The 15394-nt window shown below is 49.7% G+C and overlaps 1 long non-coding RNA gene across 2 annotated transcripts in view; it reads left to right on the forward strand.

Annotated features, from left to right (window-relative positions):
- Nucleotides 1–15394, forward strand: part of LOC103170329 — a 497551-nt gene that overhangs the window by 473583 nt on the left and 8574 nt on the right. For both annotated transcript variants that reach the window (XR_005660707.1, XR_003763875.2), the window contains one exon: nt 15199–15353. This is a non-coding gene — a long non-coding RNA (uncharacterized LOC103170329). The remainder of the gene's footprint in view (nt 1–15198; nt 15354–15394) is intronic.

The raw sequence follows: 15394 nt of genomic DNA on the forward strand, positions 1-15394 counted from the left end.
GAAGTTTCGATTTGTCTAGGGAGCGGACGGCGCCATGATTTGCATTTCTTAAATTCAGCGTTTTCTCCCGGCAACGTTGGAATCGTGAGGTTTGGAGAGAGATTTTCCCCCATTTCATTTCTTTCGCTTACCCAAGCTGTGGAAGTAAAATTCTGCACTTGAATTTGTATATAGTAATGTCGGTATTTGTTAAGCGCTTATTCTGTGCAGAGCGCTGTTCTAAGCGCTGGGGGAGCTACGGGGTCATCGGGTCGTCCCACGTGAGGCTCACGGTCTTAATCCCCATTTTACAGATGAGGGAACCGAGGCACAGAGAAGTGAAGTGACTCGCCCACAGTCACAGAGCTGACAAGTGGCAGAGCTGGCATTCGAACCCATGATCTCTGATTCCCAAGCCCGGGCTCTCTCCACCCAGCCACGCCCCTTCCAGCATACTGTACATACTGTTCCCACTGAGTTGAGTTGACCGCTCTTATCTGAGGGGAGATAGCGCGATCTTGCCTTGCTTGAATCTGAGCTCGAAAAATCCCGTCCGGATCAATCCAAAGCAACGGGAAGCTGAAGGAATGTCTGAAACTAAAAATCCTTAGGAAAACAAGCCTCAAAGTACTGATGGGTCCCCACTCACTGCTGAATCCTTTGGCTTAACATTAATATTTCAGGAATAACGTTCTTTTCTTAGGTAATGTTTTCAATATTGAGGTGATTTCTGGATCCGGTCATACGAGGGCCCACAGTCTCATTAGAAAAACCTAGACTGCCGTTAAAAAAAGAAAATGAGGAGTTCATAAATGTCATTCAGCCTCGGACACAGAGCGGCTCAGGGTACCTAGGAGAGGGTTCCTGGAGTTTTCTATTGTAAATACGTTTTCTTGAAATTCACACAACCCGGAAACGCCCATTATGCAGGCTGGGCTCGGGTACGATTGTTCTGGGGCTTGAGAACATCACTTACAGGTCTAATTTGTCAACCGGCCCTTCTAATTTCACCAAATCACTGGTCTCCTGGCCCGGACATTGGAGGTTAAGGCTCACTCGACAGGTCGGGAGGCAGGCAGCGGGCCGGAGAAAGAGGAGACGTGGGCAGGAGGAGAAAGAGACGTGGGCGGGCCGAGTGGATAACTTCGAATAACCCAGATGTGCGATTCGGTGTAGATCGAGTCGCGCCTGTTTCTGGCGTGGGTGTAGGCGGCCTTTCCTCTCACTGCTCCCGGCACACGCTGACTCTTTTTTCTCGTCCGCGTTCGGGGAAAGAATCAACAGTAGATGTGCCCTTCGCGGAGGGGCGGTAAACCAGCCTGTTTGAAACCAGGACAGGTAGTCGCTGAAACAGAACCTGACCCGCCGTAGAGATTTCCTCGGGGCTCGCGCGCCCCGGCTTCAAGCAATCGGTGGTATTTGCCGAACGCTTACTATCGTGCAGAGCACCGTATTAAGCGCTTCTCCTTATTCAATTTTGCACGGAGCGTTGCCTCGGTGCTATCTTTGCAGCCGTGTGAGGACCAAGTTAAACTGACTGGGTCAGACCCAAAAGGAGTAGCTTAGCTTCTCTTTACTGAGGACTTTACCTCCCAGCTCAGCGTGATCAAAACCACCGAATTGTCCTTTCTGGAACGGTGTTTCCAGTGCCACGGCATCCCTCCGTAGCGGTCCTCTCCATCTCAACTCCTTCACCTCTCATGACGCGGTGGACAGGGCACGGGCCTGGGAGTCAGAAGGTCATGGGTTCTAATCCCCGGTCTGCCACTTGTCTGCTGTGTGACCTTAGGCAAGTCGCTCAACTTCGCTGTGCCTGTAACCTCATCTGTAAAATGGGGACTAAGACTGGGAGCCTTTGGAGGGACGGGGACTGTGTTCGACCCGGTTTGCCCATATCCTCCCCAGTATTTAGGACAGTGTCTGGCACATAGTGAGCGCTGAACAATGACCATAATCATTATTATTATCGTCACGTCCCGTTTTCAGCTAGACGGTCCCATTTTTCTCATCCGTTTCAGGCAGAAACTAGACTGCAATCTCATCGTAAAGGCAGGGAATGTGTCTGTTATATTGTACTCTCATTCATTCATTCGGTTGTATTTATTGTGGGTAGAGCTCTGTATAATAATAATAATGATGATGGTATTTGTTAAGCGATTACTGAGCGCCAAGCACCGTTCTAAACACTGCGGTGGTTACAGGGTAATCAGGTTGTCCCGCGTGGGGGTCACATTCTGAATCCCCATTGTCCAGATGAGGTAACTGAGGCACAGAGAAGTTAAGCGACTTGCCCGCGGTCACCCGGCAGACGAGAGGCGGTGCCGGGATTAGAACCCACGGCCTCTGACTCCCAAGCGTGTGCTCTTTCCACTAGATCTTGGGAGAGTATAATGCAGTAGACGGGTACAATCCCTGCCCACAACGAGCATACAGTCAGGGCGAAGCGGAAGGGAGTGGGAGAGGAGAAAAGGAAGGGGCGAGTCTGGGAAGGCCTCATGGAGGAGACGTGCCTTCGATAATAATAATCATAATTATGGTATTTGTCAAGCGCTTACTATGTGCAGAGCACTGTTCTAAGCGCTGGGGTAGATACAGGGTCATCAGATCGTCCCACCAGGGGCTCACATTTTTTAATCCCCATTTTGACAGATGAGGTAACTGGGGCACAGAGATGTTAAGCGACTTGCCCAAGGTCACACAGCAGACAAGTGGCGGAGCCGGGATTAGAACCCACGACCTCCGACTCCCAAGCCCGGGCTCTTTCCGCTAAGTCCCGCTGCTTCTTAGCTTGGCTTGGAAGGGGGATGAGTAATCCTCCTTTGGATGTGAAGAGGGAGGATGTTCCGGGCCAGAGGCAGGAGGCGGGCTAGGGGGTCAGTGGTGAGATAGGCAAGATGGAGGTGGAGTGAGAAGGTTAACCTTAGAGGGGTGGGTGAAGCGTGCGGGCTGGGGAGTAGAAGGAGAGTAATAATAATAATAATAATAATGTTGGTATTTGTTAAGCGCTTACTATGTGCAGAGCACTGTTCTAAGCGCTGGGGGGGAGATACAGGGTCATCGGGTCGTCCCACGTGAGGCTCACAGTCTTAGTTCCCTCACCTGGAAAATGGGGATTGAGGCACAGAGAAGTGAAGTGACTTGCCCACAGTCACACAGCTGACAGCCGGCAGAGCGGAGAGTCGAACTCATGACCTCTGACTCCGAAGCCCGGGCTCTTCCCACTGAGCCACGCTGCTCCTGCAAGTAGCCAGGTGAGGGAGGAGGGAGAAGGCGGTGGAGTGTTTAGTACAGCGCTCTGCACACAGTAACCATTGTCTTGGTTCTTTAATACACCTGAACGTGTTTGAACTACGGCCGGTGCGATATATCGCAGTTGGTGGTGCCGTGAGGATACGGCTGGTTGGGAAAGCAGAGCCGTGTCGGGGAACTCTATTTATTTAAAGAGGCCTCTTAATATACGGAAATGGTTTCTTCCTCTCGTTTATAGTATCTTTTTCCTGCCCTGACCGTTCGATATTTCATTTTTCTCCGTCCTTAACCTTTAACTACAAGACTCGCTAATGCATCGAAGCATCACACGGTCTTGTCGTCCTATCTGAACATAAACGTTACCCGGAAAATTCCTCCAAAGGATGATTTTCTGATATCATAAAAGCGGGATCCTTATTAGTATCAAATTCAGACCTATAGCTCTTAAGCCTATCAGTCTCCAAAACTCAAGATTATATCTCCTAAAGCTACATCAGAGCCTCCTAAAGGAGAGTGTCGTACGTTTAAAAGATGAAGACGCTTCCTTCCTGTACCGAGCAACAGCCCAGGCCGTAAAATACAATCCCCTTCGCATCCGGAGTTTGTTAAGTGGGTCCTCTCGGTTCCACTGGAAACAGATACGGAGGCGACTCTTTCTCATTAGTGAAAGATCCACAGAGACGAGGGTCCCGGCTCCCAGTACGTACCGGAGTCTCTGTCTTGCTGGCCTCTGGTCTGTGTTGTCTCATGGTTTGAAAATCACCGAAAGGGGGGAAACAGAGTTAGCCCGATAAGACACTTAACGGCGTACTCTCGCCGGTGACCGTTTCCAGATAGTCGGCGCATGAGGCGACATCACACATACGCGCACGCTGTTAGTCCTCCAGGGATAACCGATCTGTGACTCACAGGGTGGAGGTTACACGCGGAGAGGTACCTTACACGGCTCGGGCTCTCCGATTACAGCCGATATTCAAACAAGTGCTGTTCTCATTCTTCTCCAGTCAGAGATTCCAGCGGTGCAGCCAAGTAGATCTGCGTGGCACGGAAAGAGCCGGGGTCGCTAGAAAGTGCTGGAAGCCCGGCTCTCGGCTTCGATCGCTTTCCCTCTCCGTCTCCTCTCGGGCACCGCCTTGGCCTGTCCGTCCCTCTCTGGGACGGCCCCGGCGTCGCCCGGTGCTTTCTGCTTTGGTGTTTTACAGCGTGGCTGAGGAGCAGCGTGGCTCAGTGGAAAGAGTCCGGGCTTGCGAGGCAGAGTTCATGGGTCCGAATCCCGGCTCGGCCACTTGTCAGCTGTGTGACTGTGGGCAAGTCACTTCACTTCTCTGGGCCTCAGTTCCCTCAGCTGTAAGAAGGGGATTAACCGTGAGCCTCACGTGGGACAACCTGATTACCCTGTATCTACCCCAGCGCTTAGAACAGTGCTCTGCACGTAGTAAGCGCTTAACCAATGCCCCCCAAAAAGAAACTGTTTCTTTTTAGACTACCGTCTCTATTCATAACCACTCGCCCATCTGCTTTATAGTCGTTTGGGAGGATTCCTAAAATATTTCCAGTTGAGATGCTTCATTAAAAAGTAGAGAACCATATATGCTCCCTTAGTCTATTTTCTTTCTAAACTGTGATAGTGGCTACCCCTAGCGAAAAAAGGCCATTCGATCCAGGAAAATCGGGTAGTAACGGTGGGCACATTTTGACTTTCATTTAAGCAGTCAATTAATCGGATTCATTCGAGGGTTTACTCTGTGCAGAGCATCGTACTAGGAAACTAGAACTTCTTTTATGGCATTTGTTAAGTGCTTACTATGTAGGCACCCCTGTACCAAGTGCTGGGGTACACACAGGATTAGCGGGTGGGAGAGAGTCCCTGTGCCACACTGGGCTCACGGGCTTAATCCCCATTTTAGAGATGAGGTCACTGAGGCACAGAGAAGTTAAGCGACTAGCCCCAGGTCACATAACCGACAAGTGGTGGAGCTGGGATTGGATCCCGGGTCCTCTGACTCCCGGGGCTGTTCTCGTTCCGCTAGGCCACACCGTTTCTCTTTTTTTCTTAAAAATGAACATAGTTGTCGTAGTTAAGAAGAAGAAGAAGAAATGTGGTATTTATTAAGAGCTTACTATGTGCCCAGAACCGTACTAAGCACTGGGATGGATGCAAGATAATCAGATAAACACAGTCACACATGGGGCTGATAGTACAAGAGGGAGGGTAAACAGCTAAACAGTCCTCATTATGCAGATGAGGGACCTGAGGCACAAAAAAGCTTAATTGCCTTGCCCAAGGACGCACAGCGGGCAAGTGGTGGAGCTGAGATTAGAACCCACGTCTCCCGACTCCTAATCTGGGTCCCTCTCTCCCGGGCCAAGCTGCTTGACAAACATAGTTCGGTTTCAAGAGCATTTTTAGACCGTGTGTTCCACAAAAGCACTCTGGCTGAATAAGCTGGCGTCACCGAGTCTTTTCCAGTCGTCGTCTTCGAAAGAAATCTCTTTTAGGCTTCAATAAATTAGCACCTTTCAAACAAATGTTAGTGAGATACTGTTCCAATGAAAATTTTGCCTAAGGAGACTGCAATTGCCTCATGGGTGTTGGGGTATTAACTCTGCTACTGTGAAAATGGATTTCTTCAGTGAGCCCAAACAAATACATTCCTCCTCTCTAATTTTTTCCTCCTCTCTTGCCCTTTCTGTCTTCTACCCCTCTCTTTTGCCACCGTCAGAACCTTGGCCCGAATTTTGCCTAAGGGGACTGGGTGTCGGGGTGTTAACTCTGCCCCTGTGAAAGTGTAGTTCTTCCTCAGTTCTTTTTTCCTCCTCCCTTGCCCTTTCTTTCTTCTGCCCCTCTCTTTCCCCATTTATCGGAACCTTCACCTGACTTTATTGTCATCACTGAGTACACCCTTCGGTGATGTCAGGAAAAGAGCGGGCACCCCTCCGAAAAGCTAGCCTCCCTTTTGCCATTTGTGCTTGGAGCCTTGGAAGATAATGTGGCCAGAACACCGGATTGGGTGTCAGAAAATGCCGTCTGTAGTCCCAGTTCTTCCACGGGTCCGCCGCGTGACTTTGGGCAGGTCGCTTCACCTCTCTGTGCTTGTCTCCCCATCCGATCACGGCTCCGCTCTCTTTGCCTTTTAAATTATAAGCCCCATATGGAACTAGATCCGCGTCCGACCTAATGCCCTTGTTTCCGCCGCACGGCTTAGCACGGTGCCGCCAAGTAGTGAATGTTCAATAGATATCGATCGTCATTAGTATTTTCAGCAATTATTATTATTATACCCCCAGAGTGAACTGACATCACCCAGAAACTGCGTCTTTCCCCGGATGGTCCCTTTTGAAACAGAACCCCGAGTTCTAGTGTATTACCCAGAGAGTCTCTCAGATGGAAACCAAATCGTTGATCACACACAGCTCTTCCCCCTGAATTCTAGGGCATCATTTAAAGTTAGCCTGTAGGTCTTTCTGAGGGAAAACCAGAAACAACGCGGAGCTCCGAAGCCGCTTCCCCCTCCTGTGATTTGGAATCCCCAGACTTCTTAATCCAAAAGGCATCTCCCCGATTCGTTCCGAGATTTGGAAATAGCAAATTTTCTTCCTATAAGGAATCTTCTGATAAAATGCTGCGGAAGGTTTTATTTCTAGAGTTATTTCCTTTAGTGGCTATCAGATCCACACAATCTTTTTTTTTTTTCTGTTTTTGTGCAGTGGCATATAACATAATGCAGTATTATCCCTCTCAGGTAAACACGCATCACGTTAGCACTAGTTTCTTGTGAACGACGTTTGCTGCAGATACAGCCGGTCTTGGGAACAGAGAAAAGGAGAATACGGGAGAAAAGGAAACTCCATTCAAAGTAAAAGCGGATACTTGGTAGGGACTTTGGTTATTGTGATGGAAATGGCTGATGTCATGCATAGTTGTTTTACTGCCTTGGATCATATTTCCCACAATTTGTAGCAGCAGAAAAACAATACTGTCTCATAAGTTCATAAGGCTGTTCTCTGAGGAGCCAAAAATATTTTATAGACCACCTCAAGATTTCAGATAGGTTGTTGTTTTCTTTTTAAAAGCAACGGACCTCAAAAATTTTACTCTGCCCACAGAAGTTTACTCAGTTTCAATTTGCCAGGGCCACACTCTCCCGTCAGCCACCCTTCAGCCCACCGCATCGCAGCTCTTTTTCCCCAGAACCGTCAATCCGGCACCTGCTTCTCCAAGAAGGCGGCCGAGATAAAGAGTAGTAAAGAGTAAATTTATACGTTTCTTTTAGTACTGAACCTTTTTGATTATTTTAAAAAACTTCTATTTTTACCTCTAGTTCTTCTTTAATCTTTTTTTTTCCCCCTTTCCTTCAGGTTCATTCTTAATGTTAAGTATTCCCTGAATGTCTGCCCTTCGGTCCCTCCCGCCCACAGCCTCCTGGAGGCTAGGGCTGCCACCAAAATCGATGTCCATGTGTTTTTCCCAGTGCTTGTCGCAGTGTTCTGCATTTAAGAAGTGTTTGCGATTGGTTGTCCAAGCAGAACACAACTCCCCAGTCCCCAGTGAATCAAACGAAAACAGAAGGACCAGAAACAAAAAGGAAGTTGGAAGGGAAAAGAGTCGGTATGACATCTCACGTTAGGCTTACTGCTTTTCATTAGTTTCTGCGTTTTGTTTTTTGGGGGGTTTTTGGACGCAAGGTACATGATCCAGTGTTTCTCCTTCAAGGCTATGTAAACTAATGTATCATCACAACACCCTTGTTAAAAAAAAAAAAACAAAACTTGAGCTCCGGTGGTTTTACCTCGATTCCTTTGCGTCTGAAGAAGTTCGGATAGGAAAGATTAGTGACTTGGCAAAGGTCAGTGAGTGAGGGGGTCTATCGGAATCCACCCGTTTAGGCCGTTTCCCTCTGGATGTTTTCTACGGGTCTCTCGAGTTGCTCTTTTTTAAACGACGGCATTCATTGCTCTTGGGAATGACCGGTATGTGAACGGACCCATACGACCTTCTTCAGACTCACCCTGACAAGCCCAAATAAACAAAGTCCTTATTTGCAGTTTGCAACTCTCTTGTTTATTTTGACAACTGCTTGCCCACATAATGAGGAAAAGGCTGCAGCCACCTTCTAAAACTATTTTAGGCTCCATTTCCTCCGGGACAATATGTTCCGTACGCGCGGCTTCGGAGGCGACTCGGAAGCGTTCTGCCATTTGAGATTTTGAAATGCCAGTTGTTACAAGTTTTGTTAAATAGTCCATTCTGACTTGGAAACTCAATGCATGCCACATATTCTCCTAATCCTTTTCCACTGCCCGTGTGCCGAAGGTTGTCTTTGCATTCCCGATATGGGAATTTCACGTTCCCTATCACTGAGACAAGTGGACCTCAGTTTAAAAGACAGCCGAAACGAACGGTGTAACCCTCAGCCCGGAGAACTGTCACTTAAAAACGTGATCAGAGCTTGTGATGCTTCGGTTTCATCCAGAGAATGGGAAAAAATGGGAAGAGATGCACTGTTGAAAATACTTCAAGATTATAATCCCAGGAGAGAATCTGAATGTCCGCCGGAATTCCGAACTCGCAAGGCGGAATCGCTGCCGTCACTCCATTGTCCAAGTGGAGCTCGGAGAACGGAGAGAATTGCAAAGGTCATCTGAAAGTGATAGTTGTAGTATTTGTTAAGCGCTTACTATGTGGCAGGCACTGTACTAAGCGCTGGGGGGGGGGGGGAGGGCGGGAAATAGAAGCAAATCGGGCTGGACACAGTACCTGTCCCACATAGGACACTCAGTCTCCATCCCCATTTTACAGATGAGGAAGCTGAGACACAGAGAAGTGAAGTCACATAGCAGACACGTGGCAGAGCTGGGATTGGAACCCATGACCTTCCGACTCACAGGCCCAGATTCTGAAGCCCAAAAAGTGCACTTTTCTTCAGTGACCTGATATTTTATGGCAGAGGCGTTGGACCGTGTGACGGGAATGGCCTAAGGCGGGGTGATTTTTGTGGTCAGAATCCAGGACCAGTCAGTCAGCCAAACACACTCTGTCCCCGAGAAACTCCTTTCTGTTTCCAAGTCCGCCGTGTGCAGCCATGTGGGGTGTGAGGGCGTGCAGGCTGAGCCAGCTACAACCGTTTCTGCCATTCACACTTTCCCTCCTCTGTCCTGGCTCTCCCTCCGAGGACGTCCCCGTGCGGCCCTTCGGCCCTTTCCGACCCGGACCCCGCCCCTCTGGACGAAACAAGTGCTCGTCCCAATCTAGCCCCGCGTGCTAGATCTGGATCTACGGCGAGCTGGATCTGCCGGAGAAATTGCCCAATCGACCTCGTTCGATTTCCTCTCAAACCGGGGGAGGATTGGCACAGAGCGTCCTTCTGGCAAAATCGCCTAACTTCTCCGTGCCTCTCTTTCCTCCTCTGAAAATGGGGCTGGAGCATCCACTCTTCCTCCACCTCTTAGGCTGTGAACTCTGTGGGCTACAGATCGTGTCCTTCCTATCTTGTATCTACCACAGTGCTTGGCACAGAGTAAATGGAACGATCGTATTTACTTAGCGCTGTACTGAGCGCTTGGGAGAGTACAATGCAACAATATAACAGACACGCTCCCTGACCACAAAAAGCTTACGGTCTAGAGGTGGAGGCAGAAGCGCTCAATAGATACTATTGAAAGAATGAATGAATAGCCGTATAAATGAATTACCAATGTGTAAGTGCTGTGGGGATGAGGAGGGTGGTAAATAAAAGGAGCAAATGCTTGATAATAATAATAATTGTACTTGTTAAGCCCTTACTATGTGCCAAGCGCTGTTCTAAGCACTAGGTCAGATACCACTTCATCGGATTGGACACAGTCCCTGTCCCACATTAGGCTCACACTCTTAATCCCCACCTTTTACGGATGAGATAACTGAGGCCCAGAGAAATTAAGTGACTTGACCAAAGTCACACAGCAGACATGTGGCAGAGCCAGGATTAGAGAAGCAGCGTGGCTCAGCGGAAAGAGCCCGGGCTTGGGAGTCAGAGGTCATGGGTTCGAATGCCGGCTCCGCCGCTTGCCGGTTGTGTGACTTTAGGCAAGTCACTTGACTTCTCCGGGCCTCATCTGTAAAATGGGGATGAAGACTGTGAGCCCCATGAGGGACAACCTGATCACCTTGTATCCCCCCAGGGTTAGAAGCAATGCTTTGCACATAATAAGTGCTTAACAAATACCAAGCATCATCATTATTATTAAAACCCAGGTCCTTCCGACTCCCAGGCTGGCGCTGTTTTCCTCACTAGCCTGATATCGGGCTGTCGGGGCCAGGTTCGGGCTAGACAGATGTAGAACTTGATCCTAGGATTCTGGGACATGGGGCGGGCGTCTTCCCGTCCGGGCCCAGGAGTCTGCCTGTGCGACCCCTGCTTCCCGGGAGAGCTGGCAACTTGTAAGCACCCCGATCGAGTGGAAAGAGCGGGAGTCGGAGGACCTGCGTTCTACTCCCAGCTCTGCCACCCGTGTGCTGTGTGACCTTGGCCCAGTCACTTAACTTCCTTGCGCCTCAGTTACCTCATCTGTAGAGTGGGGATTAAGTGGAGAAGCGGCGTGGCTCAGTGGAAGGAGCCCGGGCTTGGGAGTCAGAGGTCATGGGTTCGAATCCCGGCCCTGCTACTTGTCAGCTGCGTGACTGTGGGCAAGTCATTTAGCGTCTCTGTGCCTCAGTTACCTCATCTGTAAAATGGGGATTAACTGTGAGCCTCACGTGGGACAACCTGACTACCCTGTATCTCCCCCAGCGCTTAGAACAGCGCTCCGCACATAGTAAGCGCTTAACGAATAGCAACGTTATTAAGACCGTGAGCCCCAGGTGGGGCGTGGGAGATGAACAACCTGATGATCTGGAATCTACCCCGGGCCTTTCTACAGAGCCTGGTACACAGTAAGTGTTTTAATAGATACCCTAAAAACCAAAATTAACCCCCCCCCCCCAGAAAATCCCTCCGCCCTTGAGATGCCTCCAGGGGCATCCTGCCCAGATGTGGGGAAACTGAACCTAGCCTCCCCAGGGAAAGGGCGTGGTGGTACCCACAGGGCAGATAACCTTGCGAGCGAGTTTCCGGGGCCTTCTCCTCGGGAATGTTAGTTTGGTTAGTTTGGGCCTGGATCAGATTCAGGCCCACAAGGGAAATTTCCCCCTAGAAAACTTCGCACCTAATTGGTGAATGAATGAGCAGCAGAGCAGAGATTACAATTAAGCGTTCCCGACTGACTGCCCCACGCTCGGACTACTAGGCCAAACTGCTTCTCGCTCTCCATTAACAGTGATTCATGCTAGGCGGCGGGAGACGGAGGCCAGATGCATTTTAGTCATTTCCTCTCACTTGAACTCACTGTTGTAATTAGGTGAAGGGCATACAGATCTGTTGTCTTTGTCCCTTATCCTAAGTACAGCCATTGACGGTTTAAGTCGAGGAGTGAAGCTGTCACTTTGGCTTTAAATCTTATTAGTCCTCTTATTCCTGGAAATGGAGAGGGGCAACGTTGAAAGCTTTTTACCGGGTTTTTTTTTTTAAGAGCGTGAGAGCACAGAGCGTTCTCTTCGAGGCCACCAAATTGTGAGTCTTTTCCCACAGAAATCAGGAATTCAGAACCGATAAACGCCCAACACACACGCATACAAACACACCCTCGAACGCTCTGGGGGAGTTTTTGTTTGCTTTGTTTTTGTGCTATTTAACAGCATTTATCGAGCTGCCGCTACATGCAGAGCGCCGGACTCGACGTCGAGGAGAATGCAAAGCGCAAAAGACCCGGCCCTCGATCTCAAACTGCTCACAACCTACAACCTTCGGTTTGGTGCCGAGATCGGGTCTCCGATGGGCAGGTTTAAGGAGAGGAGAACCTCTGGCAGACTTGCTCGTCGTGCTCACGAAACTCTGAGTGTTGCGTGTCTTCTGGTCCCTCGATATTCACGGTGTACGTTGCTCGGATAGCAGCGGTTAAGAGGGAAAAGAGATGGCTCTCCGCCAGCCGGATGTGAGCTTGAATTATTTTGCATCGGTGGTGATGGCTTGCGTCGAACCATCCACACTCTCCCGCCTCGTCCTCGAGGACACGCGTTGCCCGCCAACCGGCAGGGAGAAACAGGTGCCATCTGCAGTCGTGGAACGGTATCCTTCGAGGTCTCGTCACAGCCCAAACCACAGTTGATAAGCTAGCGCCGAGGGGCGTAGTAAGAGTCGGGGCAAGGAAATTTTAAAAAATGATTTTCCACCTTCTTGCTGGTGTCAGGGAAAAAGGAGAAATAAACCAGCGAACCCCACAATCCGGTGGACGGCCGAATCCGAAGGCCGTCTCGGATTTGATGGCCAAGTGGAGCCGGACAACTTTCTAATTGCTCAAACCTTCACTCTGGCTGCCAGGCGGTCTCTCCCGAAGCACTTAGGAAGTCATATTTTCACTAGTCCAAAAGACCGATACTTTACGTCTTCCCCTTTCCGTCTCCTGGATGGTAAAAAAAAAAAAAAAAAAAAAAAACTGGCTGGAGAAGATATTGACCAAGAGAATATATTTCAGGAAAGTCTCAACTAGCTTTGTCAGAAATGCCAGAGCGGACCCGCCGCAAAACTGCCGTTGTCAAATAGTGAAAGCTGAATTGAGTTGAAGGGAACATAAATTAGGTTAGTTTTTCCTCTAACCGCAGTAAATTAGTTTGACCTTTATAGATTCCTTCAAGCAAAGCAGGGAAATGTAATGACTCTGGGACTAGAAAATAACGCCGTCATCCTCATTTTCCTAACACAGGCCCATCGCGCGAGCAGGACAAGCGGCATCGTGTTCATCATGTAGGATTTTGTGACGACAGGTGCGCGGTGTCATAAATAGGCAGGCCCAGGTAGTTTACTGCTTCCTGTCACCTGAAACGTCTTGTCCCACCTGAAATCGAATTTAGATAAAATGTCTCATTGACACGTCTCAAACGGTAGCCTAACAAAGGAAGATATAGGGGACGAAGTTTAAGCCTGTTGGACCGAACGAACGTCGACTGCTGGAGAACGGCAAAGAACCCAAGGGATTAGCTGATTCTCACTTAACGTTCAGTATATTCTTCCCTACCGTATGCCAAGAGACGGGAACGTATTCCCGAAATTACCTCCTCGTTTAGAGTAAGACCAACATCCTGACTAAATGCGGATGGTCCGTAAAGCGTCGTTTTTTCGTTTTGTTTTTTAAGGACATACTATACGTCGTTTATGAACCGCTGGCGGGTTTATGGGTCACTTGAATTCATCTCACTTAAAACACCAGGAGAATTCCAGGGACTCTGATGCCATAGCTAATAAAGGAATAATTAAGTCCGTCCCCCACGGCCCGGATCTGGCCCCTGTAAGTAATGTATATAGCGCATGCCAACGCAGCCGATTTCATCATTCGGGGGACGGAGAGCAGGCAAGTCTTCGTTTTCTTCCTCGCCGTGGAGGCGAACCTTGCGATGAACTCTATGTTTATGGATGAGACCCCCCCCCCCCCCCGAAGATGGAAATGTTTTATGGTTTGCCGTCCTAGAAAGGTTCCTGGGTCTCGTCCCCTGTAAGTGTATTCACGTAGGCGCTTGATCATCGCCGTCTGTAGTGTCGTGTGCTCACCGCGCGCGGAGCGCCGTACTAAGAGCTCGGAAAAGGAGCGCGCCACAGAGCAGGTAGACGCGTTCCCTGCCCACAGCGAGCTTACAGGCTGGAGCGGGAGATAGACCTTGATATAGGTAGACCATTTCTAATATGTACTGTACTGATTTGTACATAATTGCCGTGAGAGTGAGGCCAATACCGGGTGCCTGAAGGTCGCAGATTCGAGGGCCTGGATGGTGCAGAAAGGAGAGGGACCCGAGGTCAAAAGGGCTTCGTGGCGGAAGGCCTCTCGGAAGAGATGTGACCTTAATAAGGCTCTGAAGGTGGGTCAGAGTGGCGGTCTGGCCCAAATGGAGGAGAACGGAGCCCGAAACCAGAGGGAGGTCCGATGGAATAACCTTAGACCGTCTCAGCTGAAATATTCAGCGCTGGAAGCTTTTGTGTTTGGTTTGCGTTCACTTAAGCGAGGAGCCAGGGAACTAACAGCTTCACACCAACTGTCGTCTTTTTCCGAAGCAGCTCGTGAAGGTAGTACACCGTCATGGCTAGATGGGAGGCCTACAGACTTCCATCTGGGCGCTGACTGTGAGCCCCCCTTTCCCTCTGCTCCTCCCCCTCCCCTCAGCACTGTGCCCGTCCGTTCATTTGTCTGTATTTTTATTACCCTATTTATTTTGTTAATGAGATGTACATCCCCTTGATTCTATTTATCGCTATTGTTTTAATGAGGTGTACATCCCCTTGATTCTATTTATTGCTAACTGTCTTTGTCTGCCCGTCTCCCCCCGATTAGACCGTAAGCCCGGCAAGGGGCAGGGACTGTCTATCTGTTGCCGATTTGTCCAGTCCATGCGCTTAGTACAGTGCTCTGCACATAGTAAGCGCTCGATGGATGCTGCTGAATGAACGAACGAATGACTGAGAGTACGTTACGACCGATTTGGTAGATGGGCCCTCAGGAAAGGACCCCAGCAGGTGAAAGGGAGAGAGAATTGAGAAAGCAGCCTGGCCTAGTGAGGGAAAAACGTGGCCTAGTGGAAAGAGCACGGGCCTGGGAGTCAGAGGACCTGGGTTCTAATTCCGGTTCCGCCGACAGCTCTGCCAATTGCTAGCCGCGTCACCTGGGGCCAGTCACTCAACTGTTCTGCGCCTTGGTTTCCTCAGCTCTAAAATGGGGATTCGATACTTGTTCTCACTTAAGCCGGCGAGCCCCGTGTGGAACAGGGATCGGGTCCTACCTAAATGACTACCCCGCCCCAGCGTCTGGAGCGGGGCTTGACGGACGATAAGCGTTCCGTGAGTACCATAAAACAAACAGTTGCGGTGTGGAACTGAATATATTTTCTATGCTTCCATTTTACCTCACCAGTTGCTGGCCAGGAGTCCGCTCGGAGGCAGGATGACGGTTCTTCCTGTGTTCGGAAATACTTCCACAAAGAGTCACGCGAAGAAGTCGCTCCGAAGAGACCAAGTGCTGTAGTAGGATGAGGAAATGTGGAAAGGCGAATCGACTAGATAAGCACGGTGGGTACGTTTGAAAGCCACCGAGGCCGAGGAAGGTGAAG

Source organism: Ornithorhynchus anatinus, chromosome 13 (genome assembly GCF_004115215.2).
Source record: "Ornithorhynchus anatinus isolate Pmale09 chromosome 13, mOrnAna1.pri.v4, whole genome shotgun sequence".
NCBI lineage: Eukaryota > Metazoa > Chordata > Mammalia > Monotremata > Ornithorhynchidae > Ornithorhynchus > Ornithorhynchus anatinus.